Source organism: Peromyscus eremicus, chromosome 10, assembly GCF_949786415.1.
Source record: "Peromyscus eremicus chromosome 10, PerEre_H2_v1, whole genome shotgun sequence".
NCBI classification, from domain to species: domain Eukaryota; kingdom Metazoa; phylum Chordata; class Mammalia; order Rodentia; family Cricetidae; genus Peromyscus; species Peromyscus eremicus.
This window is the reverse complement of record NC_081426.1, coordinates 32,318,657-32,332,233: the sequence shown is the minus strand read 5'-3', so window position 1 is coordinate 32,332,233 and position 13,577 is coordinate 32,318,657. Positions and strand designations below refer to the sequence as shown.

General features: G+C 46.6%; 1 pseudogene; it reads left to right on the top strand.

The window, feature by feature from the left end:
* Nucleotides 1–9,204: 9,204 nt before the first annotated feature.
* On the top strand, nt 9,205–11,767 carry LOC131920387 (JNK1/MAPK8-associated membrane protein-like; annotated as a pseudogene).
* Nucleotides 11,768–13,577: the final 1,810 nt, after the last annotated feature.

Below are 13,577 nucleotides of genomic sequence, written 5' to 3'. Positions count from 1 at the left end.
AGGTATGCAAGGTCCCAAAACAAACTCTATTCCTGTTCTTCATTCTCTCCTTACTAAAACCACGAAACATTCATCCCCTATGCCCTAATTTTGTGGGTAGAATGGAATTGCATATGCGCGCGTGTGTGTGTGTGTGTGTGTGTGTGTGTGTGTGTGTGTGCGTGTGCACGCGCGCGCGTGCATGTGCACATGTGTGAATATATTTGTATGAGCATGTTTGTGCATGTGCAGTTTCACACGTGTGTATAGGTGCATATGTATATGCACACATGCCTATGGAGACCAGAGAACAACCTCAAGTATCATTCTCAAAAACACCATCCACCTCCTTTGAGACAGGATCTCTCACTGGCTTGCAGACACACCTTCATAGTTGGCTTGTGTCCCATTGTGAGCTCATGCCTCCTCCCCAGGGATCTTGGGTCTTGTGTCTCCTAACTTCTGAATCTCCTTGCCCAGAAGCATTCCTACAACAGACCTGGAGCATCCAAAATGAATTACCTCAGTCAACTGCCCACCATGTGGGTTTTCAGGCTATAACATGGATAAAAGAGACAGAAATGTAAATTTAGGAGAGGGAAATGGAGTCATGTGGAGACAGTGCCCCATCCACTAAAGCCTGGGGCTGATTCAGGTGCTGGCCAGACAGTTTCCTCTCACTGAGGAGCTTCCAGAGTGTGGGTCATCCACACATGTGATGTGCATGGGTTCCTAGGAGGGAGTCCACTTTTGTCTGTCCTGGTCACCTCTGGGGACTCTAAACCAAGAAGTACCACTGTGGTACACAGTCGTGAGAATCTCCATGGGAGAGGTGCCCCCTCCCCTGACATACATCACTTCCCTTTCCTCTGCCACTTTTTGTCCTCTGATGTGTCCACCAGTGTTTGCTTAGCACATGTGGGACACAGCTTGTTTTCACACCTGTGGCCCCATCCTCCTTGGGGCGTACTTGACTTGGTGGTTCATGTCCAGCCACAGAATGTGACTGTGATAGCTGTCGATCCTGTGGTTGTTCCAGAAGTCTGTGACTTCCAGCTGGGAGCTGACACTCATCACGGACTTCTCCACCTACCTCCTTAGAAGGTGGAGGGTCCCAGTGTGTGGGAGGCCTATGTAGCAAGGAATAGAAGGTGGTCTCCAGCCAACCACCAATGCGGATCTAAGGCCATCAGCCAACAGCCACAGAGAGCCAAGTGCTGCCAACAACCTGCGAAGGAGTGGATTCCTTCACCCAGGGCCCTTGAGGTCAGACCACAGCCCCTGAGCCAAAATCTTGATGGTACCTGGTTGGAAGCCATGGAGCTGAGAATTCCTGGTCCACATCCATGGAACTGTGCTGCGGCTCTCACATCTGGGCCCGTGGTGTTTCTAGGAGTCTCACCCACTCTGGGAAGAGCCACTGGCTGTGTGGTGGGTACTCAGACTGTGGCCACAGTGGAGCTTCATGCCCCCTAGGTGCTTCTAACTCAGCAACATTTCTTCCTCAAACCTACCCTTGCCCCTGGGCTGATGAAGTGATACCACTGTCCTTATTGACCCGTTTTTATTTGCCTGACACTCTTGCAAAATATTCATGAGAGTTAATGAGGACAGTAGCCATGTCTCTGCTCTAGAAGGGCTGACTCAAGGAAGGAGGAGCCTGGGCAAAGTCAGGGTCCAGGGAATAGAATCCATTTGAGTGACTCTAGGCAGAAAACATGGAGGGAACATGGAATCATCCCCAAAGCCTAATTTCTAGGGAAAGTGTATTAGCCAGGTTTCTTTAGGGAAACAGTTTTAGTAGGATGCTGGTATTACATGCCATATCTCATACATGTACACATGCATGCATGCGTGGGCACACACACACACACACACACACCACATATGTATACACATATAAATATACATTATACATACACACTCAGGCACATACATATATATACACATATACATTATACACACACTACCCACACATGCACACACAGACATATATATATATGAATACCACATTACTCCACACATAAACACATACACATACATACATCCACACCACCATATATAACCACATGCTGTATACATACTGTACACATACTGTATACAAATACAGATACCTCACATAAAATGCACACACAGCTGTGCATTAGTGGCTGGCACCTTTAATCCCAGCACCCGGGAGGCAGAGGTAGGTGGATCTCTGAGTTCAAGGCCAGCCTGGTCTACAGAGCTAGTTCCAGGACAGCCAGGGCTACACAGAGAAACCCTGTCTTGAAAAACCAAAGCAAGCAAACAAACAACAAACAAACACACATATGCACATAGAAACAGACATACAGACATACACCTATATACATACAAACACCACATACACTGCACATGGAAACACATACACACATACCCACATATACACATAAACAAAACAAATGGATTTACTGCGCAGCACTGAACTTCACAGTGCAAAGGCTGATCTCATAGCATCCCCTCCTGTTAGCTGGAGATGCAGACTGTGGTGATGCCTAAGGGCAAAGGCCCGAGAGCCCGGAGAACCCATGGTGTGCCGATGTGGTAAGTCAGGTGGGCTCCATCACCTCAGCCTGACCAGTGGGTATTCGCCTAGGGGTCTGTCTCCACTTCCATCCTCAGCTTGTCTGTCAGTCTTCTATGTCAACTTGACTGCATTAAGGGGAACCCCAATGCTTGGCTCAGCTTATTTCTCCTATGTTTGTTTGGGGACAGAATTGCCGTTTGTCTCTAAACTGGGTAAATCTGTGGCAGGAAGCAGCAAGGAGGACAGACAGAATCCAAGCCATAAGTACAAGCACCCTGGGCTCCCCGCGGCTGACACCTGCCACTCTCAGTATATAGTTAGCTCGGAGCAGATCTGGAGAGAAAGATGGGGTGGAAGCACTTGTATGCCAATGACCCCCAGGAAGCACAGGGAGGAAAAGGGAAGTGAAATGAGAGAAGATGAAGAACAGCCCTTGGTCCCTGGGCAGTGGGCATTGTTCTGTAGAAGCATCTAGGGCAGGTGAGACACATTGGAGTTGTTGTCTCATGGGAGTCAGGGCCCAGCTGTGTTTGCCCTTCAGAGCAAGTTCCTCACCAGCTGAAAGTCACTTCGGGAGCATCTGTTCATGGCCTCTTAAAACCTTAGTCTCTGTACAGAACCAGAATGGCCTGTACAGCTGGAGAAAGAGGCCCATAGTTTGTATGGGGAGAGTCTGCTATGGACTCTGGACTGTGCAGTGTCTGGGATATAGGTACATTTGCTCCAAGGATGCCTTGGGCATCTTCCAGGCTGGGTGCCTTCCTCTTATTTTGCCAGTGGGTGGACCTGTATGATAGGATGACAGTTCATGGCCCTCTCTGGGCTACACACTGCTTGGATAGAAGCATAGGCCCAATATGGCTCCCAGCGCTAGGGGTGAATTATCTCCACCATGTTGAAAAACTAAATTGGGCGAAGCTAACAGCCAAGACTTCTGCTTTAGTACTAACTGCTGCAGTTTAAAGCAATAGTTACACAATAAGGCAGATTCAGATGGAACAAGACTTTAAATGATTTACAATGTATGTAAAAATGTAACATGGGCTTGAAAGAGAGAGAAAAAGGAATATATGCAGTTATATAAACAAATAGATAGTTTTTAAAAATAAAGTCTTTAAAGAGACAGTAAAGGTAGTATAAAAAATAAGCCACGTAAAGATGGATATTACACAGAGAATCTGGATTGTGTTGTCTTTGGGATTCTTAACTACAGAAAAACATTTGATTATAAAAGCTGCTGAGTTAAGCCAATATGTATATTTTAAAGATACCTTGACTTCAGAATTTGGATCTAAGGATATGTTGCTTTGGAAAGGAGGCTCTGCTTTTGTTTCCACAGAAAACCAGAGGCTATGGATTTGTTCCAGATTAAGACACATTAGGTTTGACTAGCCAAGACCCCCTGAAAGGTCTCTGATAACACCATGGCCCAGATGATCCAACATCCAGAACAGTTTCAAGGCAACTGGCTCAGACAATACAGCCTCACTCACTACCCCATAAGCCTAAAATTTTCTTAGTGTCCCCATAAGATACATCACCCCCATCCAGCAGGAAGCAGTAAGAGAAGCTACACCCAGATTCCCAAATATACCAAGCTGGTTTTGGAGATGGAATTGGCTCACTCCTCCTTTAAACCCAAGCATATTCCTAAAAAAAAAAGGGGGGGTTGAGAGATTCTTGTGTCCCATATCAGAAGAGCCCTCTGGTGTGGGACAGAGAAAAACCAATATTTTTATTTAAACCAGCTTGATTATAAATACAATCTCTTTCTAAATAACAAAAGGGGACAGTATAGATAATGATAAGATAAAGGAGTAGATTAGCGAACCTACCTTTAAAGAGCAACTTGCTTAAAAATGTTTTACATTGCTATGGATTTTAGTTTATTGATACAAATTTAAAGTTAATTTTGTTATACTGTATTGTATTTTTACTCTTGTTTAAGGTATTATGTTTATACAACTCATTTAAATTGTAATGGAACAATTAGTCTTCTATGATAGTCAAACTTACATAGTCATGTTAAGTTTTCTAGGTATACATAGATATATTTCAGATAGATAGGTAATTTTCAAACACTTCAAAGACCTACAGAATATGGCATTTAAAATGTTTTTAAAAATTTAGACTTTCTGGACAATGAGACATGTCTGCTCCTGGCAGCACCGATTTACTTCAGAGAGGAGGATGGGCATCAAAGACACGAAGATATAGAGTTTATCTTCTTCTTGGCAAAAATGGTCATTTGGCAAGAAACTGTTCTTGCCTGGACTGCTTGATCGACTGGACATGCAGGACCCATAGGAAGGTGACCACTGAACTTTGCTTGGCAAAATGGTCCTTCATGTTCCTGCTTCACAGAGGAAACTGTCAGACATTCTACAGGACACAGAGAAAAATGACTTGGAGACTCTAGGCCTGTGGGCTGAAGACAGATGCCCCAATTTTACAAAGGAACTTTGGATGACTAACCAGGCTGCCAGCTGTCTCTGTCTACTCTTGTAAGACTCTTAAAAGTTGCTTGTGTCCATCTCCCATTTCTCAGGTAATATTATATCCTTCTGAGGTCTTTGATGTAGTTGAAGACTAGATAGTTATAATTTTCCTTAGTTATGATAAAAGATAAGTTAGATATGAAACCTTAGACTCACAAATATAGGATAGATAGGATATCTTCTTTAATTTTGCCAAATACAAATAGACTAGATATTATAAATAGACTAGATATTATAACTGTAATTCTTGCTTGATAATTGTTTTGTTATATGTAATTTTACTATGTGAAAGTTAAAACCTTCCTTTTTGGGAAAAAAAAAAGGGGGGAAGTGCTGTGGATATCGCTCTGTATTGTAGTGGGTAGCCATTCCAGCTTTGGTCTGGAAGTTGCAACCCCCATTGAGGCTTTGGTAACTATCACGCCTACAAGGCAGGGCCAAAAGAGGGACCTGAAGACCCGAGATCTGGATGTGCCATGCTCTCTTGTTTCCTGGACCCTGGACACTAGAGGTAGACCGAGGAAAGTTCTTCAGAGAACACCACCAGACTGCGCTGAGTCTTTCCCAGAACTCGCAACCTACCTATCCCTTCATTTGTAAGTTATGCCACTAAATAAATCTCCCTTTTAACTATGTGGAGTGGCCTTAATAATTTCACCAATATCTGGTGCCCAACGTGGGGCACAAACCCACGACCCTGAGATTAAGAGTCTCATGCTCTACTGACTGAGCTAGCCAGGTGTAACTTACAAATGAAGGGATAGGTAGGTTGCAGGTTCTGGGAAAGATGTAGCGCAGTCCGGCGGTGTTCTCTGGAGAACTCTCCTCGGTCTGCCTCTAGCATCCAGGGTCCAGGAAACAAGAGAGCATGACGTAGTCAGATCTCGGGGCCTTCAGGGCCCTCTCTTGGCCCTGCCTTGTAGGCGTGATAGTTACCGAAGCCTCAATGGGGGTTGGAGCTTCCAGACCAAAGCTAGAATGGCTACCCACTACACTGTATAAATAAAATGCTGATTGGCCAGTAGCCAGGCAGGAAGTATAGGCAAGACAAGCAAAGAAGAGAATTCTGGGAACAGGAAGGCTGAGTCAGGGGACACTGCCAGCCGCCACCATGAGTATCAACATGTAAAATACTAGTAAGCCATGAGCCATGTGGCAAAATATAGATTTCTAGAAATGGGTTAATTTAAGATGTAAGAACTAGATAACTAGAAGCCTGAGACATTAGGCCAAACAGTTTAAATAATAAAAGCATCTGTGTGTTTATTTTATAAGTGGGCTGTGGGACTGCAGGGGCTTGGCAGGATCCAGAGAGAAGCTCTCCAGCTACAAACATGTCTCCAGTGACTTCTTCCAATTAGGACCCACCTCCTAAAGTTCCTAGAACCTCCAAAAGAATACTACCAGACAAGGGATAAGTCTCCACTATATGAGTCTTTTGGAGGGTACATGTCATGTCCTTAAGATAACTTGTCTTGAGAAAAATCACTTCTCCACTCCAGGCCTCTGATCCCTTGAGATAGAAGGAATAGATTGAGCTGACTAGCTCTTTACAGTTCTGAAATGCTCATCCATCCATTCCCATCCATTCATTCATGCATCTATCTACCCACCCATCCATCCATTCATTCATTGAAAGTACACATCTACCCTTCTACCCATCCATTTGTCTATCCCACACACCCATCCATCTACCCACTCATTGATCCATCCAGCCATCCATCTACCCACACACCCACCTATTCATCCATTGAGACACACATCTACCCATCTATCCATTATCTATCCCATACATCCATCTATCCACTCTCCCATCTATTTCCATTCATCCCCATTGATCCACCCATCCATCTATCCATCCATACCGCCACTCATTTCCATCCATCCATCCATCCATCCATCCATCCATCCGTCCATCCATCTGTGCTGGCTAGTTTTTTATGTCAAGTTGACACAGGCTAGAATCATTTGGGAAGTGATAATGTCAATTGAAAATATTCCCTTACCACATTAGCCTTCAGGTAAGCCCTAGACCAGCTGGGGTCAGGGGATGCAGGGAGAAGCAGCAGAATGTAATCATTCTCTTAGTTATACTTGGTTCTGGCTGGAGTGTTTATGGACTATATCCATTTTCAGTAGACACACTCTGTAGCCAGCTTGATGCACATCCAAGGAGATTTTTGCATGTGCTTTTCCCACAGGCTGTGGTGTGAATGTTGGTGATGTCTCCCAGGCCCAAGGCCTAATCTCCTAATACCACAGCCTTCAAGTTAACAAACCTTGCTCTCCATCCTTCCCATGCAGCATGGCCACAGGGTCATTGCTAAGGTTTTCAAATCCCGGCTTCTGTTTCTACTCAGTTGTTCCCTTAATTTTGTTTTATGGGACAAGCTCTGCATTGAATGGAATTTAGTAAATTTTTGTAATTGCATAGAAGAAGGGTTTCTGCTTGTGTTGGTTCATGGTTTTTTTGTAAACTTGACACAAACTCAGGTCATCTGGAAAGAGGAAACCTCCACTGAAAAAACTCCTTCCATGAGACTGGCCTGTAGACAAGTCTATGGGCGCATTTTCTTGATCATTGATTGATATGGGAGGGCGCAGCCCACTATGGGCAGTGCCACCCCTGGGCAGGTTTCCTGGGGTGTATAAGAAAGCAAGCTGAACAAGGCAGTGAGTAGAGTTCCTCCATGGTCCCTACTTCATTTCCTGCCTCGAGTTCCTCCCCTGACTTCCCCTGGTGGTGGATTATGACCTGGAAGTTGTGAGATGAAACAGAACCTTTCTTCTCCAGGCTACTTTGGGTCATGGTGTTTATCACACAGGCGGTGGGATGGGCCCTCTCTGCTCCGCCCACCACTGGTGTTGTTAGAAGAGAAACAGTGCTGAAGAAAGAGCCACACTGTGAGCAGCTACTGCAGCGGAGGGAGGTGTGTGGCAGGCCGACTGCTGAGGCTGTCTGGATCCTCAGTACAGCAGGGAACCTGGACAGGGTTGGTAGGCAGGTTAGGGTGTCTGCATTCTTTACTGTTAAACACATTTCCTCAAAGACCATCTTCAGCTTCAGGCTCTTATCTGATTATTTCCTCAGGGCAAAGACATCATTTAGGGCTTGATTGCACATTCCCAGGATGCTTTCTGGAAAGTTCCTGTTAGCTTCCACCCTTCCCAGAGTAATGTCTGAGGATCCTGCCCCCTCATCAGTGTTTGGACACTCATTTTCCAGGCCACCAACAAATATCAACTCACGGGCAGATTAAGTCTGGCTTTTGTCACGAAATTAAGATGTTCCAGTTTTTGTTTGTTTGTGTTGGGTGTCACAACTGTGTGTTTTTGCCTGCTCAGAAGGCTTTCCCCATTTGGGTACGATTCTTCATCGTCTGACTTAGTTTCTATGTGGCACAGACTATGGCCACTCTGCTCAGAATTGCTCTTCTCCACCGTGGCTAAATGCTCACCCACATCAGTGGAGAGGGGGCCTAGGCAACCTGTTTGATCTTGGGCAAAGCAGGCCCAGGCTGGCATCTGACATTTGGAAACAGTGAATACAATTACCCATCTGTGGACCAAAAGGGCTTTTCCTCTTGAAGGGATCCAAAGGTATTTTGCCTGTGGTGGAGTTTCTCTCTGAGGGCCCCCTTCTGACTTTAGTGGTGTGGAGAATCTTGCACCCGGTTTAATTCAAAAAAGAGAGTCCAGGCTGGGAAGAGATCTGTGTCTAGCTCTTCTTCCTTGCCTGCTGACCTGTGATCAGAGAAGACTAGAGGTAGCTAGCAGGAGCCATCAGGGCCTCACAGCACACGTGGAACTTTGCATACCTATCTGTGCCCCTCCTGACAGAAGCCAGAAACAATGTGAGTAGGATTCATTCCACCAACAAATGAGGTAGTGAGCTCAGATGCCTGTGGAGCAATCTCCCCAGCCAGAGATAGCCCTGGGCTGAGAATTCAGCTTCCTGAATTCAAATGACCTCTTCTTCCTCCATTTGTTGTACCCTCCAAAATTCCACATGTTGGAATCCAAACTTGGTGCCTCCCAACCTGGCCTTATTAAGAAACAGATTTATTGCAGGCATAATTAACTAAGATGAGCCCATCATGGAGTGGGGTATGACCTAAGTCCAAGGACTGGTTCAATCTTCCCCCACACACACACAATGGTGAATGAGGGTTCGGGGAGATGGCACAGTTGGTAGAGTGCTTGCTTGCCTTACAAGCAAGCTCTGAGCTCAGGTCTTTGGAACCCACATGAAGAGCTGAGCTTTGGGGCTCACTTACAATCCCAGTGAGAGAAAGGCAAGGGGAAGAGACATGGGGTCCCTGGAAGCTCCCAGGGCCAGCTAGCCTGGTGTACAGCAATAAAGCAGAAGCAGCAAGAGAGACCCTGTGTCTCAAGACAGAGTGGAGGGCGGTGATGTACTCCATACACACACACACACACACACACACACACACACACACACACACACACACGAAGAAATAGTGCCTCCTTCCCCAAAGGTATGTGGATTCCACTGGGGAATAGGGACTCAGCATCATGAGACTAGCCATCCCTAGAGTCACTGTCACTTGAGTTAAAGGGTTGAAGCAGAAGCCATCATGATACCTAGGGGGTCACTGTGGACAAAGCACAGGGAAGGGCTGCCAGTAGGAGCTGTGTCTGTTGTATAGAGAGGCCCAGGTCTTGTCCATAGGCAGAATGCGGTCCCCAGGTCTCTCGTTGGTACCTCTGTCAGCTGAAGAGTGAGTGCAAAGGGACCGCACCGGTTCCAACATTAGGTGTCTCCACCTGGGCACAGAGCATCATGGTGGATGTAACGGCCATCCAGAGATGCCAGTGAAAAGGCCCCCAGTGTACATTACAGGGCTGAACATCTAGGGACAAAAGTCTCACCTACCCCCAAGAAACTGGGCCACACACTTGGGCTTCAGCCTGTCAGTGAAAAGGCTTGATGGACAGTGGGAGGGATGACATGGAGTCATTTCTCTCTAGTGGAGATGGTACTCTGGAAGGACTTGGGGACACATGGTAGGGAAGGGTGGGCAGTGGAGGGCTGGGCAGCTTGAGAGCACTCAAAGCAGAGCAGGAACCTTGCAAGGAGCAGAGGCGGAGCTCAAACTGCTGGTGTCTGGAAGATCTTTTCCCATGCTGTGATGGGCACCCTAGGCAGGAGCTGTCGAATGCAGAGAGGATAGAACCCACATCTCCACGTTTGTTTTCCTGTGGACTTGTCTCAGATGAGGGGCTCCAGATAGAAAGCCCCTCCGAACAGAAGCCTTTCTAATCCACCTGTCTAAGATGTACCATGGCTCTTAGCTGTTTCCCAGAGTCCCCACCACAATGAGCAGGCCATTTTTAGCCCCTCTGAAGGATGGATTTCTACCACCTCCCACAGCTAGGATGCCGAACTAGCTCTGAGCCCCGTCTGCATTTTTATTTTCTTTCTAGGACAATGCTTTATGATTTAAACACCAGCCCAGGCCTGAGCCCCAGCTGGCTGCTATGTTGGAAGGCTTGATCTTAACTTGGACCCCTGAGCTCAGGCTTCTGAGAAGCTGCAGTGTGAACAGGAGCTGGGTGGGTGTTTCAGAGAGGTCCAGATCTGGGGCCCTATATTCAGAAGCCGAGACTCAAATGTAGTGGTATTTGCTCTGCCAATGACTGTAGCATGAATCTTAAAAGTTCTTATTAATAAAATCAAACCTGAGCCAGGTACTGGGGTGAACTGGAAGATCAGAGAACCAGAACAAGCCACAGCCAACCTCACCTGGCCAACTTCTCAGGTGATCTTGTTTCCTCAGACTGGAAGCTTCCGTGTCCTCATATCCGAATGGCTCTCCGCTGAACTATGCTACTCAAAACCTAAAAGCTTAACCAGCCAAATGCTTCTAGTTTCTGGTCCTCACGCCTTATATACCTTTCTGCTTTCTACCACCACTCCCTGGGATTAAAGGCTTGCTTTCTGGGATTAAAGGCGTGATAAGTCACCATGCCTGTCTGTATCCTTGAACACATGGATTTCTGCCTCTGGAATGCTAGGATTAAAGGCATGTGCTACTACTGCCCATCCTCTATGTTTAATGTTGTGGCTGCTCTGTCTCTGACCCCAGATAAGTTTATTAGCATGCACAATATTTGGGGAGAATACAATACCACACATGACCTTGAGGGGTGCTGCGATCTGACTGGCTAATCCCTGGGCTTCTCTGGAGAACCTAGCGTGGCCAATGGGTGTGCCCAAGAGGACAGAGGACAAATGCACAAAATTACTGTCAGCCTCGCCCTGAGTCCCTCGAACTTTGTGACTGGCTCTATCTTGGATTTATGGCTATGCTTCTTCTTGTTCTACATTGGTTCTTCATTGAATGGTACTGGGGGTACTGGGGAAAGAGCTCCAGTGCTCTTTTCCAGCACAGCACTGTGCTGTTCCAGTGCAGTATGGCAGCCATCATCACCAATGAGTGTCCCTCACATCCGTTCCTGCTGAGCACTGATGCTTTCTGATTGGTACACAGTGCTTTACAACCCGAGTCCAGATTACATCACCACAGTGCACTGCACACTTGAAGCAGTCTACCCACCATACACCCTCGTGTTTGTTTATTACACATTCTGCTTGGTGCTAATGATGCTTCTCCGGCCTCTTCTGGTGAAGAAGATCGCCCGTAGACTAGGTAAGTCTGAGCCGTTCAAAAGCATTTACGCTGCACTCAGAGGGTCAGGGGATAGTCTAGGGATCTGATTTAAGAAGGTTTGAAAGTAGTTATAATGCAGTCAGGCTGGAGAAGACATGTCCTTTGGGGGTAGAGGCTGTGAGCCCATTACAAGCCAGGCTGCAAGTCTCAGTGCTGTGTTCTTACCACACATCCATGTGGTGCGCCTAAACAGTATTAACTTCATGTTCTACAAACAAAGCAAGGAGAGAAGCTGTTATTCTTCTGATTAACAGGGAAGCCATCCAACTGGCTGCACTTGAATTATACCCCTAGAATATTAAATTCAGACCTCTTTCGTTCTCATTTATTTTATTGGATTGTATTGGGATATTTTAAAAGCGGAAGATGGTGGGAGGGAAGGAGGGGTTCTGGGACGGGGGCCATTTTTACCACTTGCCGAAGGCCAATACTGCATCCAGAAGACTCAAGTAGACATAGGCGTCCTTGACTGAGTGAAAGTTATTTTTCTCCCAGATTATTTGGGTTCATACTTTATAGCCAGCCCAGGGCTTTTCAGGTTCTCTGCTTGGAAGCAGATTCATGGCCATACAGTCTCACACAATTGTCCCCTTCCCACCTCCCACCAAGGCCCTGAGATGGTCTCTCAGAGGGCCCGCTGAGTTCACAGACACTGATGCCCTCCGCTGTGAAAGTGACAGGACTCTCAATACATCACTTGTAGTTATGTGTGGCACTTGTTTTGATTTGTTGTGAAGAGTTTTCAGCCTCTTTTAACTGATCCCAAGTGAGGACATCTCAGTGTCTAAGACCAGGCTCTAACCAGGTAGCCAGTGTATGCAAGACACTGGATCTGCCTAGGGAGGGGCTTCATGTCCTACAGAACATGATGGATGCTCATGACACTGGAGCTGTGTGTCTCTAACAAAGTCATTATACCATCCTTCGGGGGACACCCCAGATCCAAACTGCAGTAATCATGACTGCATGACTGGAGTGTTCCCTCAGCAACAGCCTAGGGACCCCAAGCCTTTCCCAGGAGAAGTTCTGTTTCTTCATGTGTCACATCTTTCCTTCAAGGGGATGGTGGTACATATGCACACATTCGTACATAGAGAGGCTGGAGGTCAATCTTGGGGGTGTCTTGCTCAGTGGCTAGGCACCTTGTTTTTTGAGACAGAGTCTCTCATTAAACCTGAAGCTCTCTAATTGAGCTAGGCTGGCTGTCCAGTGAACCCCAGGGGTCTGCCTGTGGGCCCCTCCCCAGTGCTGGGACTACAGGCACACACTACCACAAGCACCTTTTCTCCGTGGGTTCTGGAGACAGAACTCGGGTCCTCCTGCTGGGTAGCAAGCACTTTACCACCTGAGCTACGCCTGCAGCCCTGCTCCTCCACACCTTCTTTTTCCTGCACATCCCCTTATAATTCCCTGAGGAAAAGTATATGAGAGATACAGAGTTCTCGACTTTGTATGTCTGGAGATGTTCTGTGACCACACTCCATGGGAAGTTCTGCTGGGGTGGAGTTTATGTTAAAATCCGTGTCTTTCCACGCCACAAAGTCACAGCCCACTACAGTCTGGGCAAGCGCTAGAGATGCCTGATATTATTAGCTGCGTGGTCCTCCACACACCATCTGTTTTGTTCTCCCTCTGGAAAGTTTCTGGGAATTCTCTTGGGCTCCCATGTTCTGAAGTCTCAGGAGGATGAGGCCTCTAGTGAGACCCCTCTGTCTGGTGTCTGGACGTGCAGTGGGGCCCTTCAGTCTGAAAACTTCTACCTTTGCCCTGGAAAAAAAAAAAAAAGATGTTTCGAGATCTTTGAAGATTTTTTTTCTTTCCTATTTGATTTATTCCTCTAGTAATTTTTAGTCATGG